Source organism: Haliotis rufescens, unplaced genomic scaffold (assembly GCF_023055435.1).
Source record: "Haliotis rufescens isolate VD_foot unplaced genomic scaffold, xgHalRufe1.0.p SCAF_12, whole genome shotgun sequence".
In the NCBI taxonomy this organism is placed as follows: Eukaryota; Metazoa; Mollusca; class Gastropoda; order Lepetellida; family Haliotidae; genus Haliotis; species Haliotis rufescens.
The window spans coordinates 20,426,271-20,438,630 of record NW_025963802.1 but is presented as its reverse complement, the minus strand read 5'-3'; the positions used below and the strand labels follow the sequence as shown (position 1 = coordinate 20,438,630).

General features: G+C 37.0%; 1 protein-coding gene and 1 long non-coding RNA gene across 6 annotated transcripts in view; one reads left to right on the top strand and one right to left on the bottom strand.

The window, feature by feature from the left end:
• LOC124149999 (SH3 and PX domain-containing protein 2A-like) overlaps nucleotides 1-12,360 on the bottom strand; it is a 321,507-nt gene that overhangs the window by 174,116 nt on the left and 135,031 nt on the right. The gene's annotated exons all lie outside the window — the stretch shown is intronic.
• On the top strand, nucleotides 4,841-6,237 carry LOC125378229. The gene is made up of 4 exons (XR_007220114.1): nucleotides 4,841-5,038; nucleotides 5,396-5,461; nucleotides 5,801-5,861; nucleotides 6,107-6,237. It is a non-coding gene; the product is annotated as an uncharacterized LOC125378229 (long non-coding RNA).

Here is a 12,360-nt window from a genome sequence, read left to right as displayed (position 1 = left end):
CTTACCTAATACCTTTTTATTTACAACGCTGTGCAGTGAATTATCTTTTGGGTAATCGCTCGTGTCGTACATATCTATTTTTTCTGCCATATCTTTATATACATCGTTGGTTTGTATTTCCATCAACAAAGAATCTGTGTCGGTATATAACACCTCGCACCTATCGCTGTACTGCTTCTTAAGTTCGTTGTATTAAAAGTCATACATTAAGTGTTTTGACAAGTCAAGAATACTCATACCAACGTACGCTAGATCTGACGTTCATTAGATCTGACTAATTTAACATCAACACGCTTCCTTAAATTCTCCATATAGTTTTACCAAATACTGAGTTATTCATGAGCTTATATAGGTTCTTTTCGAAATCACTGGTAGCCATCTTTCTTAAATCTGTGTTCAGCTCCATCCAAGGGCTTGGTTCAAACTTTAGAACTCTGTGTATATTCTTTATTTTCATGCCTAATGATAGATATAACTGGAGATTTCTATAGTGAACTATATATTTTGTCTTATCCATTTTATCCAGTTCTTCTACGTTAGCTAACCTAGTATTACCCATCAAGGAGTGTTGATATTCCGATATCCAATCTTTATTCACCATTAATCTTTCCGGAGCTAGCGGATAGCTGTTATGGTCTTTGTGCAACTCCTTTGGATATTTCAACTTCTAGTATGTACCCTTTATCAGAATCTGTGGGGATCGATATCACATCGATATCATTCACATCGATCCATTCAAAACCACCCGTGGGTAAAGGTTGACTCAAAGCCCATCCATACAAATGTTGGCATCGAGATATAATATGTGCGTATCGGGTTTACTTGGATCATATCCTTCCACTAATTTATTATTAGCCTTAGAATACCTTTTCGCTGTCATCGATATACCGCCTCTTAATCCTTTCTCAACAAACAAGAGCATATCGTAATCGGTGAGTAATTTTAGTTCTACACCCGTCTTCTTCAACAATGCATCCCATGATAGTCCGGGACTGGAATAGTAGCATGCCGGGTCCAAGCCGTATTGTTTTATACATGTCTTTCTAAACATCTCGAATATATCGGCGAGTAGCAGTACATCGGTTTTTAAGTACAGATCATGATAATTGCCTAAATTCTTACAAGCTAATTTATCCCAGACAGTCAGAGCTTGTTTATAATCGGCATCAGTTACTTTAGATTCTGTTAAGTTACTATAGAATGATTCAAGGGGTGGTAATTTAGTTTCGTTGAATCTAGATAAATCATTCATACATTTGTAAGGATATACACCTTTTCTCAACAACAAATGATGAATTAACCGATCAGTATATTGATTTGTTAATGCAAAGTCATCGGGATTGTTCGCACCAGCTAAATTGTCCAGGGAATATACCAGAAACTGTACGGAGTCTATGAATCTAAGCCCATTACTTTGTTTTGTTCTGGCTTTCCCATCCTTGTGCATATAATGTATAGTTTTAGTCAACGAGAATAAGATATACTTTTCCATATTGTTAGTAGGGCTTCAACAAGTACTCGAGTACTCGGGGCCGGGTCGGTTTTACTGGGACTCGAGTCCGTTATCAAGGACTCGAGTACTCGATAAGGGGTTATCACTCTGTTTCAATGTTCAATTGTTCATCAATATATTGATTAAAGCTTCAAAAAATATTGTTTGAATAATGTATTCTTTGTAGAAAGTAGATGTACATTAGAACAATTGAGAATGTCACATAAAATAGACGTAATTATTGTTTTTCCTTCCCGACTTTAAGAAATTGAATGTATCAAGGCGATTATTGCTTCTTTGCTCCGACTCAAATGCCAAGTGTATTCCCTTACACACATTAACAACTGATTAGCTGATATATATGTGTTATTTCAGTGCTTACAAATCAAGCGACAGGTCGACAGTTTGGTACAGTTTGAAAACGTGACCAACTCATGAATGAATGAACTTATAGTACTTCATTTCCATATTTAGCGGCCTTAGTCTTGCAGCCTAGCAGCTGTGTATACGTGTATGTCACGTGATGCACATTATCGATTTTCTTCCTGCGAATTATTGTTCGTGCTTGTTGGCAGGTGTCGAATAAAACGCTGATCGTCAGAAAAAAACTTGGTTTGTGTTCAATATGTATTGTAGTATTTGTAGACGTGACGTATTGTTTTTGAAGGTTGTGATTAAGATTAGTGCAGTTACAAGCAAACATTAACACTGAACACTTCCATACACTTTGACAGATAAACAAGTTCCTCGGACGCTCTCTATTTACATTTCAATGCAGTTCAATTATACTTATAACATGTTTTAATACTTTTAGATGGCAATTTTGAACTAATGAACCAATATTCTTAAAGGACGTCCTATTTTCGGGTACTCGAGTACGAGTTGAGTTTCACCCCTCGGGTACTCAAGTCCAAAAACTTGGACTCGTGGAAGCCCTAATTGTTAGGAATGCACGTTAAACCACTGTCTGTCTTTGAAATAGCTTGCATGATGAGATGAGAATCATATCCTCTAAGGTTATGAAACACAACAGGGATGGGTATTGTTTGAGAATTCATTTTTAGTTTCAAGTTACACTCGTTATGAGCGGCTCCCCGATAATTACCCGTGACGTGGCAATAATCTCTTACGGAGTCCCCATTGAGGGGTTTATTACAAACATGACAAATCGATGATTTCTTATAGGCCCTCCAATAATCCCTCGTCATACACATGGGTTTCTTACGCGATAAATTTTCCCTGATTATTCTCTCTTTGTTTTGTAGGTATTCTAGGAACTTTCCCGCTGCATTGGGACCTCTATAAATCATGGGCGGGTTTGTTTTCCCATCATACCTTACAACTATATATCCAAACCCATAAGGAATATGTTCTTGAGTTTTGTACGTAAAACTACATTCAGTATTGTGTTCGGTATTTTCTATAGGTTTGATAAGTGCTTCGAAGTCAGTGTAAATTATGTACGGTACTGGCATTTGGTTGCAATAATGTTCAAATTTTAATATATTTTTTCCCTCTTTAGGCATATCGATCCTGATAGCAGTCTGTCCAACACCTCTGCAGTCTTCTTTATGCGCTTCTAAAAGATCTTGTATGCTGTTCCCATGCAGGCATCGTTCGCAGAAATATTTCTTTCCATCATGTTTTGTTTGATCTCATAATAGTCTGCTTAAACTCTTTATCCATGTATAATGATATTTAACATCTTTTTCGATTAGAAATAAAGTTGATTCTGGGAATATGTTCTGGGGCAGAGCTTATCCTGTGTACAACAATTCCTTTAGAAGAATGTCCGAAAACATTTATGGCTAAATTATTTTGCTTTTCCGCCTTATCAATTTGTAAGATTGGTGTAGGTTCGTCTATACCATCAAGGTTGAATCCATCGATTGGGGGATAGCTCGAAGATCTATTTGCAATTTTAGAATCTGCAGGGAACATGGCAGATCTTATCATCATTCCGAAACAGTCATCGCCTTTATTTTTTACATTAATTATGGCCTTTTTCTTTTTATAATACGAGGGTAAATCTATATAAGATCCGCCTTTGAAAGGCATATAATTTGCTATATCTAAATATAAACTATCAATTTTATCCAAACACCAACCCGAACCTCTATTAGTCATACGTTCGAAAGTTTCTTGTATCCATTGAATTGATGCATCTATTGATGCGCTTATAGTATCAGATTTGGTTATAACTTCTTGATTGCTCCGGAAATAAGGTTAGGTATATGGGCTCAACATCATTAACATCTATGTTGGAATAATTATCCATATTCCAACCTCTTAGATATTTACCAACACCGTCTGTGGGTACAAATCTTAACTCAACGGGTTGATTATTTTTATCATCTGGTTGATTTTTTATCAACATTCAGTAAAGGGATCAATTCAGCTTTTCTCATTCGAGAATAACCTCTCAGCCCACTTTTTTTTGCTTGAGCTTTGAGATCTCTAACAGTCTGGGGTTTGTTGTATTCCAAACCGAGTAAATCAATCAATTCAGCTTTTCTCATTCGAGAATATCCACGTAGACCACGTTGTTTTGCCAAAGCCTTCAACTTTCTAACAAAAACCATTGTGGTTTAATGGTATATACAAAATGAGTCAAATGTCTAAATGGTGGTATTTCCATATATCTAAACATGTGTTCTCCCTAACCTATTCCTCTCATTGATGTAATCTTTCTTCCTAGCGTAAATAATCTGCTTCCTGGCCCTATCAGCGCTGTGTTTCTTACATAAACAATAACGACCTTTGACTCCTATCCCACATACAGAACAAGTGTAATTTACATTTCCTTGTCTGATGTAATAAGCATGCCGGTTGCATTGAATTGGCTTACCTATGATTGTAAATCTGCACAGATTCATGGTTATACACCTATCATATCATTTGTCTAAAAGGCAAATTACACCTCCAATGGTGAGCAGTTGAGTCATTGCTATTTATAGCTTAGCCAGTCAGCGGGACAGAGCTTATAGTAGTCAGGGTTATTAATAGCAGATAAGACTCAGCCCGACATAGATCACAGCTTATGCGTAATTGTGTAGCTGGAAATTGCAACTGCTGACAACCCAAACATTATAAATGCTATCTCACGGTCTTTCTGAGCCTCTGACGATGTATAAAAATGACTTATTGTTGGCCACGGTATTGGGTCAAGTGTCTTTCCATAAACAAGGAAGTATTTGTGCATGGCAGATTCAACATCCTTAAACATTTGAATTGAATGTCCTTGTTTACGCAGTTCATCATTAACCCTTTGGCCCAGACTGCCCGTTTTATTGGGCTGCATAAACCATAGCCCAGTCCATGGCTGCCCAATAAATCGGGCAGCTACTGTCCAAGTCCCTCACACGGCTGACCGCTAAATTGGGCGGCACGTACGTGTTTACAAAATCGCTTTCTACTTCCTTTCTCGTGTGTAATCTCGTTCTAAAAATAGAAACGAGATCTACACGCAAATTATACGTTATTCCATGGAATTTCCCAGTCTTTTGGGCGCGAAGATCGAGGATATGTTACGTGTTTTCGCGACAGGTATATTTTCTTGCTTGAATCCGTAAATCTAGCATAATGACGGCCAACTACGATTTGGATAGCGATCAGATGTCTAATAATGACTTTATCGGGAATAATAATGTGTTCGATTTGAATAATTTACGGGAAGGGGAGAGGGAATTTCGCGAATATTTTGTTGAAGATTTTGACGAGGTGTCACCCCCCCACCCCACCCCAACTTTCAAGAATGGGAGATGCAGAGGGACTACAACGGTGGAGACATGAGGAATTTTGAAGAGAAGACCGGACCCAAGAATACTTATTGACATGGTGAGTGAAGAGAGTCGTGCTATTGATTTTTTCCAACTGTTTAACAATGATTCTGTGTTTGAACAGATTATCAGGGCGACGAATGAGAATGCAGCCTATACAAGTGAACGAGCGATCACAACAACAACAAAGGTGAGTGGCATGACATATCTTTTTCTTTTTTTAAATTTATTTATCTGATAGCAATCCGAATTGTAGTTTGCCGGTTTGTCATATGTCTTTGTATTTTGCTCAATTTGTTTAAAATTTATTTCCATATTCATGTTTGTTTTCTTGTTTTTTTACATCTTAGTTTAAATTTTAGTAACTGTAATAATTATTTATTTATTACTTGATTTAATTAAGTACTGGTTTAATTTATTAAGCAATTGTAAATAGCAGTGTATTGTAAATATGTTATCACAACTTGTATATTTGTAGAACTTGAATTTATGATCTTTCCGTCCTTTTACAATCTTTCCCTCCTTTCAGAACAATCTGTGATATCTTCCCTGTGATGTCTTTCTTATAGGAGCTGTGGTTCAATGTTCAGGTAATGTGATAAATTACTATTTATTAACTTAAGTACTTAATTTTTGTTTCAAATCCAGAAAAAGAACAAAATAAATCTGATATTTGTGTTTTTACCTGTGTTAACGAGTTTACCTGCGTTAACATGTTTACCTGTGTTAAAGAGTTTACCTAAGAGGCTGTAAGTGTATTATAAGTATTATGTGACATCTTTTTAGAAAACAAAGTCAGTACCAAGTTTTGTAAACTTGTTTTTTTTGTTTACAGATGTGCATGAAGAGGATTTACCTGTAACACCTGGGATTACCTGTGCCGTCCAAGATGACAAGACCACCGCGTTATGTTTACCTTGTATCTGTGATTTATTTTTGTGATTTTTAATACATTTTGAGCCCAAATTCATTGTCTGTTATCATTTTTTCAGTGTTTTCAAGTTTTATTTCACTTGTAAACACCTGTAATTAGAAAATAACAAAGGTTAGAGACAATAACAACAAAGAATATTACAGTATACTTAATCCTCTTTACAATGATATATGATAAGTATATATTAAAAGCATGTTTCTGGTAGAAAAAGTGCATCAAAAATGATAGTATGATTTTCCAATAATACTGCCAGGGAGGCCAGTGTACAGGCCTTGTCAGTGTGAGGGACTGCAGAGTTTCACAGGACATAACTCTGGGGCAATCTAATCTCAACATCCTCTGTCTGGCCAATTGTGACTGGGCTGCTTCGAGTTGTTCTAATGCTTTATTATGTCTTTTCTGCATCTCTCCTTTCATATTAGAAAACAAACAAGTGCAAAAATGAGCGTGGCTCACTAATACCCCCGACCCGCCTAGTGTGTCAGTAGTTACAAATTAAATAGCTAGGATAGGGTTAACTTAGGGTTTGAAAAATTCATTAAAAAATGGAAAATTAATAAAAACAATTTTTTTTCTTTGGACTGCACCCCTCCATATGACGCAGATTATATGTACTAAGTTTGAGATGAATCTCCTGAATAGTTTAAGAGAAATCGCGCAGAAAAGTTTTTCGGACGGACGTTAGGGTTTGAAAAATTCATTAAAAAAAATTAAAATTAATAAAAACAATTTTTTTCTTTGGACTGCACCCCTCCATATGACACAGATTATATGTACTAAGTTTGAGATGAATCCACCGAATAATTTAAGAGAAATCGCGCAGACAAAGTTTTCGGACGGACGTAAGGGTTTGAAAAATTCATTAAAAAATGGAAAATTAATAAAAACATTTTTTTTCTTTGGACTGCACCCCTCCATATGACACAGATTATATGTACTAAGTTTGAGATGAATCCCCTGAATAGTTTAAGAGAAATCGCGCGGACAAAGTTATCGGATGGACGGACGGAATCTTGGTATAACTATATACCCTTGACATTTTGTCGGGGGTATAAAAGTTACTCCCCGAAAAAGCTAGAGCATTAACAATGTAGCTCCACCGACCATCATCACAATTGATGCCATGATATGTTTATATGTTTATAAAATATTCAAATGTTTAATTACTTCATTATGTCTTCTGGGATAAGCCCTTGTTTGATTACCATATCTTTTGTTTTCATTGCTAATCCTATATCGAGAACCATCATACCGATATCATAACAGCGTTTGCGTTTACGGCGTCCCATATACAAAAATACGCACTGAAAAAAAATAGGACGCAAAAAAACCAACCTTCACGCGTCCCCTTACGCGTTTTTTATTTTGAAAAAAGTTCACTTCATGCATAACTTATTTTTGTTTTGTTTCGTGTTCCTCTCGCTCCCAAAACCCATGTGATAATGTGTATCCAATATTCGCTGGGTTCCGGTGCAAGCCATATTTCGGCGGGAACACGGGAAACTGAGAGGTATCCGATGACGTTTCTCTTCCATGTCGTATCCGTAATGGCATCGCTGATTGGTTTACAAAACGGAAATAGAAATGTAAGCCAATCGCAGACCTTGTTAACAGTATTTTGTCAATGTCAAGGACTAAAGTCCAAATGGCATCCCCGAAACTTTGTCAAAAGAAAAATTGGTTTCAAGAAGGTTTGCTTGAAGAGCCAATATACTCTTTCAACACTGTAGGCTGGTAGACCAGCCATGTCGTAGTCACGTCCAAATATAGGGTATATCTATATAATTTTATGAACCTACCTGTCATATCATTCATTTATTAAATCAATCACATTTCACAATGTCTGAAATACGTATTCCATTTCAATTTATCCTTTTTTATCGAAAGATTAAATGATTCACTATTTCCCGCGATGTTATTGAAAATAAAATTCTTGGACACACACTTCGACAACGGTCCACATCGAACATGTCAAAGAGCAAAACAAAGACGTTTCACGCAAATCTTTAAATCTAGTATACAAAGTAATAAATAACATCAACCAAAATATATCTATAAGCTAGGATTATTTCAATCTTTTCGTGCGATCGCGTATAATGTAAATCAAATGACATCTCGGCTTTCGTCGCCTAGATTTCTCGGCTCGGATACGATGTTCCAATATGCCTGAAAAACCTTTGTCACAGCTCCTAACCTAGAACGATACATCCACGAAGTTCCATGTTTTTAATATAGATCGTGAGTTTCCTGCTTGAAACGTTCAGAATAACAAAAAACTTTCGTCAAAATCTTTGATTACACACGTGCCATTGCTGTAATTTGATTGACAGCCTTAAGTCATGTACTCTAGTTTGACCAATCACCACCCTCGTAGCAGATATCGGCAAGAAAGCACGTGACAAACTTACAGCGACGAAAAGACTTGGCGAGGTTAGTGTAGATGAAAATATAAACTTTCTAATACGAAGCTTCGAAAACGGATGTATTTCTTCATGTTACTGACAGCTGCAGGTATCGAGAAAATTGGTGATGACAGATACTATTTACAATTATTTATAAAATACTTTTCCGATCAGGTAAACAATGAAAATAATAAAGAAATAGGTAAGTGGATTTTATGTTTGTTTATATTTGACAAAAATCGTAAATTTACCCTTCCTTGGTACTCAATCTGGACGTTTGAATGTGTTAGCTTACATTGGTTTTTATTTACAACTTACTTAAGTTGTAAATGCTTTATTTAAACAATGTGATAAACATAAATATGTATAAACAGTAGGATTAGACCTTTCAAATGGTGTATAACATGTAGTTGCAAAGATGTTTTACTAGACTAACATTTAGTCTATGAAATCTTATATTACACAATACCCTTCTCAACTCTAAAAATAAATATATAATTTTCCCCTTTGCTGATTTCCTAGCTAGAGCTGGCTTGACTTGCTTTTGTATACGTTTCTAGATTGGTGTTGTTTTCACAAAATATTTATATTCCACAGTCATGGTGCAGGACTAATGTTTTACAAGCAGATATTTTCCTTGATAAATGTTGGCTTCATCTATCACACAAGAGTCTCTGGGAACTTGGTGTCACAGCAGATAAAGCTCCTGGTTGACTGGTGTTGAAAGAGTCAAGTGGCTAATCTATGAAGATTTCAAAGATGTTTTGTGTAAACACATAAAAACTGAGACTTAAAGATTTTAACCACACCCTTATTTATGCTCAGAATGGCCTAAAGTTCACCATTTCAGGTCCACATTTAACAAAATTTCTGGGGGGGGGGCATGCCCCCAAACCCCCCTAGATAGCTTCGTGCCTACGGCGCTCGTGGATACTGCGTCACAGGGGACCCCGTTATTTTGGAACACAACGCAAACACTGCATAACCATTAAAATCTAGCTTGGGTGGTGTGGCTTTAGTAATCATTTTAGCTATATGGGCAAAGCCAATGGCTGCTGACCACCGCTGTATGATACGTTGCATTTACCAACATTTTACCATCTGCAACTGGAGTAGTCATGTTTTTATAACATTACATGAGGGCTTAACTCTAACTGAACCTCATCTAATTTTTGAACTTGTGGTGTTTTCTCTTCTCCGGTCTAAAAAAAACATACCGCTGCTATAGCAACGCTCCCTAGTACATAGGGAGCCGAAGTTTTAATCGGGCTAAGATCAGTATTGTAGGCCTTTTCCTTCCTCGCTAAGTGCATCCTTCCTACCAGCTGCGACTTTTTGAGGATTCTCAGTCACTCTGCCTTGTGGTGCAATCACTTGAGGTGTTTCCACAATCGCTGGTGTTTGTGGTGCAATCGCTTGTGTTTCCTCGTTCGCTTGCGGTATTTCCGTCTCCATTATTAATAAGTGGGCACATATGTTTACATTGACAATACCTAGCCGTTATTAAAGCTGTGGTAAGTGGCGCTAAGAACATTCCGTATCTATGATAAAACTCACAGCTTACTGCGCTTATAGCGTGTTCGATGAATGGGTCTATCTCGAAAGATTCGCATAAATACATGTGATTTTCTGCCAGGATAGGAAGAAACGTACTAGCTACAACTGTGTGGAGTTGTAACATAGACGAACCTATTTTTTTAATCATGGTAGTTCCCAGTCTGGACTCCCAGTTTTTCGTCGGTCATGTTATCAATTTTTTTGGTGGTATAATTTCCCCCAAAATATTGGGAACATTTTCCACCGGCTACCAAAGCCGCGAGTCTTTCTCTATGTTTATCTGTATGTTGATCAGGCTCATCTTTGAGCATTTGTTCGATAAGTCCATTGCATTCTATAATGTAATACCTAAGGATATATTTATGTCTAACATAATGAAATATTGCATATCCAATACAGCAAGAAATAATAACTGTTGTAAAAGAATGAGGATTTCAAACCACATTATTACATAATAACCGCTAATGTTCTATTTATCGTATTTTTGCTATATTTTTGCTATATTTGCTATAATTTTGCTATATTTTTGCTATATTTTGCTAAGCAATTGCATAAGAAGCTGGTTGATCGGTTTTTAATACGAGTTTACAGTGCTTCATTTCTGCTAACAATTTTCTGACTTTATCCCGTTCAAGCTTGGTAGAAATAATATCATTTTCGCGTTGACATTCCTCAAATGAATCTCGGTCTTTGCAATGAAACAAGGCAACCCATTTGGTCTGGTCTCTGAGATCTTTCAGGACAGAGTTGTATTTTTAAGTAAGTATCCAAACGCTCAATATGCCGTCCGGAGAATGCTAAATATGAAAGCATATCTTTCTTTTTGGTAAGTTCTTTACTCGCACTGCAGTCGTCTATTATGGAAAGGGTTGATTTTCCTTTGAATTTTTCGTATCATACTTGTAAATAGTCTTGTAAACGATCGCCCAGGTCAACTTTGTACACCCCGGGATCATTAATTACCAAATCTCTCGATAGGTATGTTTTATTAACGCTCATAGTCGGGCACAGAATAATAATATGGGCGAAAACATACCGATAATAACTTTGTAAAATATCTAGAATAAAAGCTGTTTTTCTGCAACCCGTTTGCCCACAGATGATAGAGCAGTGTGGTTCTTTAGGCAAAAGATTATTAATAGATCGCTTGCATGAATCTTCCATTCTGTATATTAAGTTGCAGGTCCATAATCACGTACAAATATACGTTTAATTTACCAGCTGCTTCCTGGAGCTTCGTTATCTGTATAGTAACACCCTCACTGGCATTTTTTAATCTCTGCCCACTACTGTGTAGCTGGTCATCGTCTGTGGTTCGCATGTCGAGCCATAGCGTATACTTCGTGGTAAGGAATTCAGCCATCGTCACACCCCCGAGAGACAGATCTTTCACGACCGCGTTAACTTCTGGGCTTCCTTTTTTAGAAGGGAGTTTTTTAATCTCATCCCACTGTTGATATGCTCGCATACCTTGACTATATAGTTGATTAGGCACGCCCTCAATAGTCAATTCAACTTTTGTAATCTTGGGGTTGTAGAACGCCTCGGCATCTCTTGCAAATGCTTCAGAAGGGTCCTCGAACAACATTAAAATACCCTTCAACGATCTAGCGGGGACGTTTAGATTCATATTCCACGTCTTATCTCTTTTGATCCTGGTGATATTTCGGTGTCGAAGCACGCGATCATACAAAATAGCTAAACTTCTGCCAACTGGTTATGAATTTGTCTGGCTAATTCAGGACCTGTTATCATATCATACTCAAGAGAGATATTGTCAATAGAATAGCTAGCATCTTCAGTAGCTTTGATTACTCTGCCGTAGTTATTAAAGGTGAGTTCGTAGTCTAACCTATGGCCTAGGGATGCTTGCTAGAAGGGCATGTGACTATCTAGTAATTCAAAGTCGAGCAGAATATAGAATCGGTAACCTAATGCATCAGCAACAGCCTTATCTTCTACGATGGTATTATCGCCACTATCAGCACCCACACGCAGTCTCAATGTGTTCTGATTACAAATACCTTGGTACTGTAAGTTTTCCCGTTCTTTAGCCGTTCTCCAGAGATCCATGTAACAGAAGTATACATCGCTGTCGTCAATACTCAAAACCTCATAACCACTAATTTTAATCACAATTTTCCTAACAATCGCACGACCTAAGCTCTCTGTTAGCGTAGGCAGAAGTCAAATAAA